The following is a 13593-nucleotide window of genomic DNA, read 5'->3' on the forward strand; positions in this document are numbered from 1 at the left end:
CTCAACAATTTCCCCTCCACTCCATATATTCTTAATACCTTCCACATACCTTGCCTATCTATTTTGTCATAAGCTTTCTCCAAGTCCATGAAGGCAGCATACACTTTCCCTACTCTAGATACATCTCCACTAAACATCTTAGAACAAATATCTGATCTACACACCCTTTTCCCTTCCTAAATTCCCCTTGTAATAATAACAATAATGATAATTATGAAAATAATAATCATGAGGATGATGATGATGGTGGTAGTGGCGGTGACGATGATTATGATTATGATGATGATAATAATAATAATGATAATAGTAATAACAACAGTGATGATAATAATAATAATAATAGATGATGATGATGATGGTGATGATGATGACGACGACGACGTCAACAACAATGTTTACAATAATAATAATAATAATAATAATAATAATGGCCATACCAGCCAACGGCCATACCACGTTGAGTACACCGCTTCCAGTCTGATCAGCGAAGTTAAGCAACTTTGGGTCTGGTTAGTACTTGGATGGGTGACCGCCTGGGAACACCAGATGCTGTTGGCATAACGTTCTCCCTACGTGTGAAGTGGGGTTGGTGGAGGATTAGTGCCCCTCCCTGTAAAACAATTAACTCTAAGCCCTTGACCACCCCGTTTGGGATACATGGCGTCTGGCAATGAATGAATAATAATAATAATAGTAATAATAATAATGATAATAATAATAAATATATAAATATAAAACAGGCGTCATCGGACCGAAAAGGCTAAATTCTTTGGTCTGGCGTTTAATCTTTTTGGTCTTTTTGGTCTGTTTCCTTGGATCATAAACAATACGTGTAGTCAGATTGTACAATTTTGGTCTTTCTGGGCTGTCTGGTCTGCCTTTTTCATATCATGCACAGTATAAAGACAATGTGCACGGTCAGGCTTAATCTCTTTGGTCTTTTTTTTTTTTTTTTTTTGTCCTTCTTGCTCTGCTAATTCCTTGGTACCATATTCCATACAAGTACAGTGCGTGTGGTTAGGTTTGGTCTTTCTATTTTTTTTGGTCTGCTATTTCCTATGTTACACGTAAAGTTCATGTGGTTTGGTTTCGAGTCTTTGGTCTTTTTTATCTGTTTTCTTTTTCATTCGTTTGGTCAGGATTTGTCTTTTTGGTCTTTGTTTTCTTTCATGCCTGTGGTTTTGTTTCTTCATTTGGGGGTCTTTTTGGACTCTGTTTTTTTACACACATGTGGTCAGATTTCATTTTGGTCTTTTTGGTCTATTTTCTTTCATGCATGTGGTCAGGATTCGTCATTTTGGTCTTCCTTGGTCTCTGTCTCCTTACATACATGTGTTCAGATTTCGCATTTTTTTTTTTTTCTACAGTATTTTCTTACAGGCGCGTAGTGAGGTTTCATGTTTTGCGTGTGGTCAGGTTCCGTTTTTTTCTGTTGCTTTCTTTTGTTTTCTTTTGTTTTGTTTCGTTTTTCTGCTATTTCCTTGTACCAAACTTACTACTATTACTACTACTACTACTACTACTACTATTACTAGTAGTAGTAATAGTAGTAGTTTTTGTCGTTGTTGTTGTTGTTGTTGTTGTTGTTATTGTTATATTTGTTATTGTTGATGTTATTGCTGTTGTTGCAGCCCCAAATTCATCTGAACCGTGAACCTAGTGGACTGCAGGCTGAAGCTACCATCCTCTCTCGACACATTATCCTCCTTTCATGGGATACGGAATGAATTGTAAGACGCTTGTATAACCGGGAACTAGAGCCGCTTGGTTATATCAGTGCCACCACATGAAGGCGCCCCACCCAAGCACCACATTAACATCAAATTATAGAACATCAAAGTGTAACGTTCTAAATAATTTAATCACAAAGGAAGACGCGCTACGGAGGTCTTCTGTATCTAAGAGTGGGAGAATTCATAACGCCTCCTCCTCAGCTCTGTACTGTATTATGCATATTACATCTTTATACGTGCTGGAAATGGACGCCTTCAAGTGGTGGCACCGATATGACTAGACCCTGGAGCTGCATGGTTAAATAAACGTCCCTTAGGTCTCTTCCTATTCCCCGCTGGGAGAATTGTGGACTGCAGAAAAGGACAACTTTGACCTGCAGTCCACTGGGTTCACGTTCAGACGAGCCTAAGGTTACCCCTACAACTAATACTATTTTATATCATCCTGTATGTTACTGATGCAACTGTGTATCAGAAAGAAGTGCAACGGATAACTGCTGTGTCAACCAGATTACAGCTCACAGTCCCAAGCAAGAAGTCGCACTACCTCACTTCACCGGTGTCTTAAAGATGTTTAGGAAGCTTATCAACAACAAACTCACCCTCGCATTCATAAAACTGGGGTCGCCAAGGTGTGAACAGGTCCCTAATGCCGGATTGTTATTTGTGAGATAGATGTTGCTGAGAGTAAAGGTGGTCTGGGTTGTCCACCTCACTACTCAATGCGCTGATATACGTGGGGTGGTGGAGAGATGCCCTTCAAGTGGTGGCACCGATATGGCCAGTCGGCTCCACTGCCCGATTATACAAACATCCCTCATCTCCATCCCTATCCACCTCAAACTGAACTGCAGGAGAATGGTAATCTCAACCTACAGTCCACTGGGTTCACAGTCTGATGAGCCTGGGGTTGCAGCTAATACTAATGTGGGATGCAGACTATACCCTTTTCACCTTAACAAGATCTAGATTTTCATTCTTTTGCTCTTTATTTCCCGTAGCTCAGAGGCAGAATACAAAACGGATCTGTATCTTTTCCACTGCACTTTTTTGTAATGACCATCATATTCTAATGTTATTATCTTGCTAGAACTCAGCATTAAAGATGGAGAGATGTCAGCTTTAGGCCAAGTTAGCGTAAAAAGGAGTATAGCCACATCAAGTGTTCATAAAGCATTTCACACAATGTCTGTCAAAAACTGGGACGCAGCTCACACCTTCGCTTTCACAGTTTCAAGAGTACTTCGTACGGTCGTTGAAGCTAAGAGTACTTTTTAGCCTGTCCTCTGAAGGAAAAACAAACCAATCCCCTGACAAAACACAACACCGAATCATACCAACAAGCGCCACTACCTATTTCATTCTTCCTTAAGGAGTAAAAACAGATAATTTCAAGGTAATTTTTAAGTTCAGTTACACAACCTTAGTTATGGATACTAAGCAGAGCAAACTTACCTAACTGAACTGTGAATTTGATATCTGTCAGTCCTAACCCTGCCGTCTTTCAGTCCCAACCTTGGCACTCACTGACCCTAATTTTGACAATGAAAAAATAAATAAGACCAGTATGTGTCTCTCAAGGTTAGGTTAAGTCTCGTTAAGTTTTGTCTGTCTAATAACCATAAATCTGGTTCAAAACAAGTCAAATGGGGTTATTTTTATGCCATACACGAGTACATGGATAAGTTATAAAGATGGCAATTGAATCTCATTTCTCTTCATCTATTTTTAACTCCTGTTGTGCAATGACGTCTTTATTTTTTTACATTTCAGTCTTCCTACCACCAGGTAATTCTTTTTAATCAGTTTAGCTGAAAAGGCCTCTCGTTGTGGAGAGGCTGAAGGAAATTGTGTTAATTTTTACAGTGCCCTGCGTCTTTCAAAAGGAGGAATTTTAATTATATACTGAAATTGTGTTTATTGTGTTTATCTTCCTAATAAGGACAACTCCAGCATGTGAGTATGATTTTTCTACTATAGGAAATTCTTTGCCCCTGTGGTGGGGGGGACACAATCTCGCCGCACTATGGGGTGTTACTACTACTCTGCGGCCAGGTTGTGTTAGGAAGAATACTGCCACCGTATTCCGTGCGTGTCGTAAAAGGGGACTAAAAGGGGTGGGGTGAGGGGACTAGGGACCCCCTCCTCTGTTTTTCAGTTCCTAAAAAGAGACAGGCCAGAGAAAGGGATGGGGGATGGAGTTATCCCCGTACCCTGAAGATTGGGTCTATGAATGTGCGTGGATGTAGTACGATTGAGGCTAAAGGGGAGGAGATTGGGAGAATTTTTGTGAGAAGAAAGCTGGATGTGTTAGCTTTGAGTGAAACGAAGATGAAAGGGAAAGGTGAGTCTATGTTTGGAAGTGTGAATGGAAGATTGCCAGGTGTTGATAGAGGAAGGGCAAGAGAAGGTGTGGCCCTGTTAGTGAGTCCGGAAGTACAGCAGTGTGTGAGTGAATGGAAGGAGGTGTAATACATAGTCCCCACAGACAAGAAGTGAGAGGCGAGGACAAAGATTGTGCAGTGTAGATAAACAGTGAGTTCCAGTGCCAATGATAGAAACTCTTGTGACAGTACGTATCCACCTTTTGCAAAACGAGAAGGAAAACCTCAGTGTCATAATAAGAACTATTGTGACAGTGTGTATCCACCTTGTGCAAAACGAAAGGTAAAGCTTGGTGTCATAATAAGAACTCTTGTGACAGTGCATACACACCTTGTGCAAAATCGAGAGGTAAAATCCAATGACAATATATGTGTATTCTATATTCACAAAAGTGAAACAATGTCAGAATAAGGACTCTTGAATCCTCCCGTGCACAGTAACACCCATTTTCCTCCCTCTCCCTGTGAAACGAGCCACACGTGCAAGGAGTGTGATACTGTGTATTATCTATTTACCCAGACTGAGCCCATTGCCTATCTTGTATCTTGCGTGATACACTTAAACCACACCCCAGCCTACGTATTAACATATTCTGTGCATTGTCTTCTCGTTCTGAAGCAGAGAATTTGCTAATATACGTGTAAGGTTGTTGCCCTGTGTTTTTGTGCCCTGTTCCTCTCACATTGTGTCTAAGCTCCGGTCTAGAATAGGAACCTAGCTATACCCTAGGCATTCTTAGGGCGGGAAGCCGACCTAAAAACGCCTATGGTCCGCCTATTTTATGAAGAGCGTTTGGGCGTTGTCCCTTTTGGGGAGTCCCCGTCCCACAGTGTTGCCATACTTTGTACTGGGCAGCTTAATCGGATTAGAGAATAGGCGCAAATGACAACCCTCCCAGCACACCAATCTCTCTCTCTCTCTCTCTCTCTCTCTCTCTCTCTCTCTCTCTCTCTCTCTCTCTCTCTCTCTCTCTGTATATAGAAATTGCATTTTTTGTAGATTTCTTTCTATAAAAAGTCTATACGGTTTTATGAATTATTAAAATTTTAGGGAAAGCCTCCTGACTGACTGTCTCTCTCTAACATTATTATTTTTATTATGACTGTGATTTTCTCCTTAAAGTATGATGTTTTATTTGTGGTTTATAATTTCGATTTATTTTCCACACCACTGCTGAGGTTGAGGAAAAGCCTCCTGACTGTCTTATTGCGCTCCTCTTCAATTTCCACCATATTCCCTCCCTCCCCCCCTCCGTCTTGCCTTTTCTCCCTTATCTCCGGGCTCTCCAACCTCCCTCCCTCGCTGTCTGCCTATCCCCCTTATCTCCATTCTCCTTCCCTCCTCTCTCTCTCTCTCTGTTACCGTCTATCTGTCAACATCATGTTTTTCTTATGAATGTGATACTTTCCTTAAAGTATGATGCTTTATTTGTTCTTTATAATTTTGACTTTTTTCCACACCACCTTTGAAAGTCAAGGCGTGTGTGTTTTTTTTATTGAGGTTTTTCCCAGAAGGCATAATCAACAGCTTTTGAGGGAACAGTTATAGGTCCTCTGCCCTCTCTTCTAAAAAATACTTATTTACGTTGTAAATAAGGTCTTTTTCTCTACTGTGAAGCACACGCGAGCGAATAGCAGGAGTAAGAGCATCCATCTCAGGTGGCGGCCAGAGTGGAAATGACCTGGATTAACACGGTCACTCTACCTTTACAAGCGTGGCAACGTTGGAAAGCAACGTTGCCAAGTGTTGTGGTATTTATAAAAAGTCATTGTTATTATTAGAAAAAAGGAGACATTTGTAACATTACATAGCCTTATTAGAGAATTAAATATATATATACTGTAAATAAACTTAATTTAGAAGTAGTAAATAGCTGACATGAGACAGAGAGGTGTACACATTTGGCAGAGAGGCGGCCAAAGAAATTCCCAAGAGGGACAACGCCTAAACGCGCTTCATAAAATAGACAGACCATAGCATAACAGTTCCCAATTATATCTAAAATTCTGAAAACATTAATGGTTGAAAAAATTCCACCTAGGAAAAAAAAATCAATAAAAAGTCTTATAATGCAGCATAGTGCCACAGGGAGCGACCTGACACCCCCACAAGGAGCCCATAGAGGAGCAACGACAGCGCGCCGGGACTCGGGGCTACAACTTCATAAGTCCGCCCAGGCCGCGCGCCCCTATGACCTGGAGCTCGCCTGTCGCCACCATAGCAGGAATACCAGACTACCTTCCAGGTGAGCCTTCCCCAACCAGCTTCGGGATGGAGCTGTTTCTCCAGCTCCTGCCAGTACCCCTGAGACAGCCTGTAGCCGCTCAACCCTGCTGAAGGAGACGGTCTGTAGCCACTCTGAGGGAAATAAGGAGACGGCCTGTAGCCACTCCCACCTTTGTCAGGAGACGGCCTGTAGCCACTCTGAAGGTGTCTTCCTCGAGACAGCCTGTAGCTGCTCAACCCTCCTGAAGGAGACGGCCTGTAGCCACTCTGAGGGAAACAAGGAGACGGCCTGTAGCCACTCCTGCCTTCGTCAGGAAACAGCCTGTAGCCACTGTTACGGAACAGAGAAAGATAATGTACACTTAAAGTGAGAATACTAAAAATCACTACTGTCCCGTAAAGTTCCAGGTTCAAAACAAAAAGAGTTAGGTAAAATTACAAGTTAAAGTTTAATGCTCAAACTAACAACAAAAACATTCAGGACTCATAAGGATAATGTAATGGCAAATAAACAGGTTAAATATATGGTTAACTGCAATAGCCTCTATTAACATGAAATTAGCAAGAGTAAATTTATCTAAGTTAGCCCTGATAAAATGAGATACCAGATAATACTCAGTGAATGCCAGATAAATTATTACAGATACAAACTATTATCAAAAATGACTGACATAAAGAACCTTACATGAATTACAAAAACTTCACTAGGCCTACAAATTAAACTTATGCTATACAGTACAAGAAAAAATGCAATAACAGTTATACTCAAATTACACACAGCTGCTAGATGTTTGGAGATTTCTTGAGCACTCACAATAATAATAACTGTACAGGGGAGGACAGAGATGTGAACAAAATGAGGAGTAGATCTAAGTGGCAATGATGCAGAGACTGAGCTCATTATATAGGGGCCGGCAGAGCTCGATACAACTTGTAAGAAGGACGCGCAAATGAAGCCATGGGGACAAAAAGCTGAAAATCCCGCTCTGAATAACAGACAGAACGACTTACTCTACTATAACGGTAGAAGGGGGGGACTGAGGCAGAACACGCTCGTGATCAAACATGCAGCAACTGTGCGTTAAAATTACACAAAGGATGATGAAATCATAGGCTATGTAACACCACTCTGAGGGAAATAAAGAGACGGCCTGTAGCCACTCCCACCTTCATCAGGAGACAGCCTGTAGCCATTCTGAAGGTGTCTTCCTCTAGTCGGCCAGTAGCTGCTCAATCCTCCTGAAGGAAACGGCCTGTAGCCACTCTGAGGGAAATCAGGAGACGGCCTGTAGCCGCTCTGAAGGTGCCCTTCTCGAGACAGCCTGTAGCCGCTCAATCCTCCTGAAGGAGACAGCCTGTAGCCGCTCCCACCTTCGTCAGGAGACGGCCTGTAGCCGCTCCGAAGGTGACCTTCTCGAGACGGCCTGTAGCCGCTCAACCCTTCTGAAGGAGACAGCCTGTAGCAGCTCTGAGGGAAATCAGGAGATGGCCTGTAGCTGCTCCCACCTTTGTCAGGAGACGGCCTGTAGCTGCTCCGAAAGTGCCCTTGGGTCTGCTGATAGCTGCTCCCTCCCCCAGGCCATGGCCAGTAGTCGAGCCTTGGCAACGGCTGGTAGCCGCGCCCCTAGAAGGCCACGGCCAGTAGCCGCGCCCCTAGAAGGCCACGGCCAGTAGCCGCGCCCCTAGAAGGCCACGGCCAGTAGCCGCGCCCCTAGAAGGCCACGGCCAGTAGCCGCGCCCCTAGAAGGCCACGGCCAGTAGCCGCGCCCCTAGAAGGCCACGGCCAGTAGCCGCACCCCTAGAAGGCCACGGCCAGTAGCCGCGCCCCTAGAAGGCCACGGCCAGTAGCCGCGCCCCTAGAAGGCCACGGCCAGTAGCCGGGCCCTATGGCAGGAGACGGCCTGTAGCCGCTCCTCCATTGGAAGCTGATGCCTGTTCTCCGGTCCACGACTCAGAGGGAGTCCCGAGCCTAGAAGAGTACTGGAGAGGCCCTGTGGTCTCCCCCAGCCTCTGCTCCCTGCAACCAGTTCTGGAGAGAGCCCACCTGACAGACCCCGATGCAGGCCGGTGCCACAGCCCCTTCCTGACGGCGCCGCCAAGCACCGGGGACCGCAGCCCTCGGGAACCCAGACCGTCCCCAGGACTCCCGGGCGAGAACTCCCCGCACCCCGGCGCCAGAGATCTTCGTCCTCCGTCAGGAGCCTGAGCGAAAGGTTCAGACAGTTATTTGGCCCCAGCCTCGAGGGCCGTACTCCCGCCCCCAGCCCCGAGAGTGCAGGGCCCTTCGCCACCCACCGCCCCGGACGAGAGAGGACGCCCCTGTGGGTGATCCTCTGGATATAGAGGCCCCCGGTGGAACCCAGCCCCGTCAGTAGTAGAGCTGTCACACCTCCGCCGCCCTTTTACCTGACTGCCACGACGCCCGGATCCGAAAGGAGTGACAGTGATGATACAGTGTCTGTGACCTAGTAACATAAAGGCAGAACAGTGAACTAACCCACTAATGGATGTCAGTGATAATAACAAAGTGGTGGAGTGAGTAACAGTGACAGTGTAACCGCAAATACGGCCACCCAGTGAGAGTCGGGTCTATCAGAGTGAATACGCTACCACCAGAAAATACCTCCTAATACTAAGACCATATCCAGACCCCAGTGCTACAGAAACACTTACCAACTAGGAACAATATTAGTGACTCCACGAATATAGAAAAACCGGACTACCTGCCTCAAGTGCTATTCACTTTAATCCGAGCAGTATCCTGCGCGATACTGATATCCCATATCTAGACGTAAGAGTTATAATTGTCCAGTGTATCTGTCTCAGTGACATCTACTCGTTCCCCTGTCCAACTTAGTAATACACGTGTAAGGTTGTTGCCTAGAGTTTTTGTGCCCTACCTCTTTCCTATTTGTCTAAGCTCCGGCCTAGAAAGAGAGCCCCGCTACTCACTAGGTGTTTACGGGACGGGAAGCCTGACCCTAAAAAACCTAGCATTACAAGTTTTAATGAGAGAGTAATTCAAAACTTATACTGGAGTGATCCTAAAAATTGCATAATTGAAGGCGAAAACACCAAATATGCCACTTCCAGAAATGTGCTCTAAATTAGTTTGGAAACATTCCCAATTGTATTCAGAATTCAGAAAACATATCTGAGAGTGAAAAAATTCAAAAATCGGAAACAAGGCAAAATGAGGTAACACGTGGGATGAAATCGATTTGCAGGTAATCGAGGCTGGAATTTGATGGTTTTAGCCCAAAGAGTTTTGTTTGATTAGAGAAGTGAAAACAACTTGGAATTTAAAGATAAAACGGATATTTTTATCTGTATAACTTGGGCTTTCAAGTGGCATCTTGAGCCTCCTGATATAATTTTAAAAATCGAATATTTCCTCATTATGACGATTCGTGTTATATCATTTTCTATATATCCCTAAGTATAATCACTCCCAAGGCGATTAATCTTTTAAAAGAAAATTGTTAGGCACTGATTATCAAATATATATTAATAGTAAAAAGACATAGTGCATGACAGCTAAAAAAAAATAGAAACTGAAAGAACACTGAATGAACTGTATGAATGTCGTCTGGAGATTGAATCTTTACGTTAGGAATAGGGTAATTTGTGACTTATTTTCATTTGTAGTGGTAACTTGAGGATAAAAAAAAAAAAGTGGTATAAGTTTTGTTGCGGTAAAAGCAAGTGCTTTAGAAATAATTCAGAACTGTTATACAGGAGTGATCCTTAAAATGCGTGACTTAAAGAACAGTGCCCCCGAAATATACCATAGTACCCCCGACGACAGGGCAAGCCAAACACAGCTCAGTACGCCCGAGGATGCGCCGACACCCCCACACGGACCCCACGGGGTAGCCGCCACCAGTCACCACCGCTCCCGGCAACAGCGACATATGTCAGCCCGGGCCGTGCGTCCCTGTGTCACGTAGCCACCACGCCGTTGCCGCCGTAGGAGAAGGACACTACCTTCACGGAGTGGAATTGTTGAGTCAGCTAGGGGTGGAGTTGTAAAAGACACTCCAGACGGCGCCCCTCTGGTAGAGACGATCAATGGTCGCTCCCATCCTCGTGAGACGATCTATGGTCGCTCTGAAAGTGCTCCGGTAGACACGATCTATGGTCGCTCCCATCCTCGTGAGACGATCTATGGTCGCTCCGAAAGTGTTCCGGTAGAGACGATCTATGGCCGCTCCCATCCTCGTGAGACGATCCATGGTCGCTCCGAAAGTGCTCCGGTAGAGATGATCTATGGTCGCTCCCATCCTCGTGAGACGATCTATGGTCGCTCCCATCCTCGTGAGACGATCCATTGTCGCTCCGAAAGTGCTCCGGTAGAGACAATCTATGGTCGCTCCGAAAGTGCTCCGGTAGAGACGATCTATGGTCGCTCCGAGAGAGTCTTGGTAGAGGCGACCTATTGTCACTCCCTTCCTCGTGAGACGATCTATTGTCGCTCCGAGGGTGTGCAGAGAGAGGTAAGGAGAGAGACGTCCCTACGGCAGGAGACTGGAGCCCAGGCTTCCTGTCCCAGAGTGACCCAGACAGGCCTCACAGCCTCCCCTGGTCTCTGTTCCCTACACCTGGCTCTAGAGCAGACGCAACTGACGGACCCCAGTGGAAGTCGCTGCCGCAGCCCTCCCCTGTCAGCGCCCCTAGACGCTGGAGATAACAGCTCACAGTCTCTCTCGGTTCTCCCCAGGACACCCGGGCACAATCTCCTTACTCCCCCACGACGCTGTAAGGCCCTCACAACAGGCCGGGACTTATCACAGAGGTTCCTGGAGCTATTCGGCCCCAGTCCCGAGGGCCACACGCCTGAGCCAAGCCCGGAAGTCACGGGAAGCCCAGGACACGAGAGGACGCCCTTATGAGTTATCCCGTGCCCTCTCGGCACGCCTCGCATTGGCGGTGCCCGTAGTCCGGCAGGATCGCCGACGACGTGTTCCTGCCTATCCCCCTGATGAATACGTGTGATACTGTAGTACGAGTGATTTAGGTTAAGTGTGATTTCCCCTAATGTAAGTATTGTGCAGTGATTTCATATAGTGAATATCGGGGTAAATAAGATCACAGTGAAAAGTTAAAGGACGAGTGTGTGGAACAAGATCTGATTGACTATACTTATGAGTGACATCCCTGTTATACAGTTAGTAAGCCTGTGCCGCCTGGAGATTCCCCTATAAAGACATACCCCCATTACTGTAAAGGAATATTGTGAAACGGAGTATTAATGGTATTCTCTCCCTCCCCCACGCTACCCATAAATCTTGTTTATCACCCTCTCTCACTCCAACATCCCGAGTAAGTGTGAATCAAGAATAAAATCAATTACCAAAGTCCCTTGGCTAGTGGAAACCATATAAACTTCACGGCTAATATCTGCCGCTCTCCAGTATTACCATAACTTTCCCCTAGCCGTCACAAGTCACTCCCCGCACCTCCCCTATCTCCTCCTCGTGAGAACACCTCTCCCGCGCCCCCGCGCGCGCCTATATTTATTGCACTCCTGATACACTAGGATTGATTGTGTTGTCATTACTATCAGAGAAGCAAGTATCCTGCGAGATACACATATCCTAGATGAGGTTTTATATTGCTATGTATTGTGCTGTAATATCTGCTGAATTTTGTCCTGTGTCTGATTGTGGGAATATACGTGTGAAGATTGTTGCCTAGAGTTTTTGTGTCCTGCCTCTCTTTATTGCACTAAGCTCCGGTCTCGAAAGAGGACCCCGCTCCACGTTAGGTGAAATAGGAACGAGAAGTCGAGCCTAATTTCACCTACCATTACACTGGTGGCCAGTGGTGGTTCTAGACCTGGGCGTAAATGAGAGGTAATCAGGAAATATTTGGCAAAATGGCAACTAAATCGCACGTTCAGTTACCCAAGTTTGACCCCGACCAGTATGATATACACACAAATCTGGCAATAATTAAACCCTTACTGGATATTGGCTTTGAAAATGACCAACAAAAAATTGCAGTCACACTACCACTATTGGGTAAAGCGGCGGCGAACATAGCGCCGAAAATCGTCCCAGAACTCACCTGGCAGAACTTTACAAAATTCACTGTACAAACCATCACCATATCATTAGGGAAAGTAGTGGCTCTATCTAAATTGGATAGTTTTTCATTCAACTGGGATTTAGATAATACCCTGATACAGGCAAGACGCCTGGTTACAGCTGCCTACCCGGAGGTAGATGAGGAAACCAGGGATCAGCATACATTTAATACTCTGCTCAGAGTACTCCCAAGTGTTGTGAAACAACACTTCACTATCCATGACCCAACAGGAGACATGGATAGAGATATACAGCTGATGCGGAGCCTCCTGACCGCTTGCCCTTCTCCACAACAAACTAATGTTGTTAAGAAATTCCCCACCCGACCCCCGGCTCCCCCAGCCACACCGCGTCCACCTCTGCCTCACACCAGCCCGACCCCGACGCCTAGCCCGCCCAGGGCACACCCCTCCCGTCAGCACCCCGCCCCGCGAGAAAACCCGAACCTAATTCTTATCAACCCATGGGAATTCACAGCCTGCAACTCCCGCTGCCCCGTTCATGACATACGGGACCAGCTTAAAGCTGCTTGCCGCAGAATCACAGCCCCAGGTTCGCGTAAAGTGTCCGCCTTAGAAGGCGAGGCTCCAGGGGACGAGCTGACGCCTGTGGACGAGCCCCATCCAGGAGAATTAGAGCAGGAACAGGAGAAAGAAAGCCCTAGCCAGCTGGATTTTTAGGCCCGCCCCTGCACCAACCCATGGTGGTGGGGGCCATTACCCCTAAGTATCGCCCCCCAGTATACCACAAGATGAAAATAAATGGCGTGAAGGCCAGACTACTAGTCGATACGGGAGCGGCCAGGTCCTGCCTTTACAGCCACTATTTCTCCCGCTTCAAATCGCGGTTTGGCCCACTCCGCCCTACTACCACTCACCTTGTGGACGCGGGGGATGGCCCCCTGCCCATCCGTGGGGAAACTCGGGCCCTACAGGTCAACACCCACCAGCCAGTGTCCACCCAACATCCATTCATCATTTTTTATTCCTCCTGCCGGAGTTATGATGGGTATTTAGGGCTAGACTTGCTCCAAAAATTCGGAGCCACGATCGACTGTCACCACCGACAACTCCAGTTCCGCCCCCCACCCCGTTCCACCCCAGCCGTTTGCACATGCACACCACGGCCCTGGCCGAAGGATTCGCCCTCTTCCTCCCCCC

The 13593-nt window shown here is 46.2% G+C and overlaps 1 non-coding gene across 1 annotated transcript; it reads left to right on the top strand.

The window, feature by feature from the left end:
* The first annotated feature begins 439 nt into the window (after window positions 1-439).
* On the top strand, window positions 440-558 carry LOC145411265 (5S ribosomal RNA). The gene has a single exon (XR_013899392.1). It is a non-coding gene; the product is annotated as a 5S ribosomal RNA (ribosomal RNA).
* The last annotated feature ends 13035 nt before the right edge of the window (window positions 559-13593 follow it).

This window comes from Coenobita brevimanus, chromosome 88, assembly GCF_032717465.1.
Source record: "Coenobita brevimanus isolate Jiangsu-jjx chromosome 88, ASM3271746v2, whole genome shotgun sequence".
Classification (NCBI taxonomy): Eukaryota; Metazoa; Arthropoda; class Malacostraca; order Decapoda; family Coenobitidae; genus Coenobita; species Coenobita brevimanus.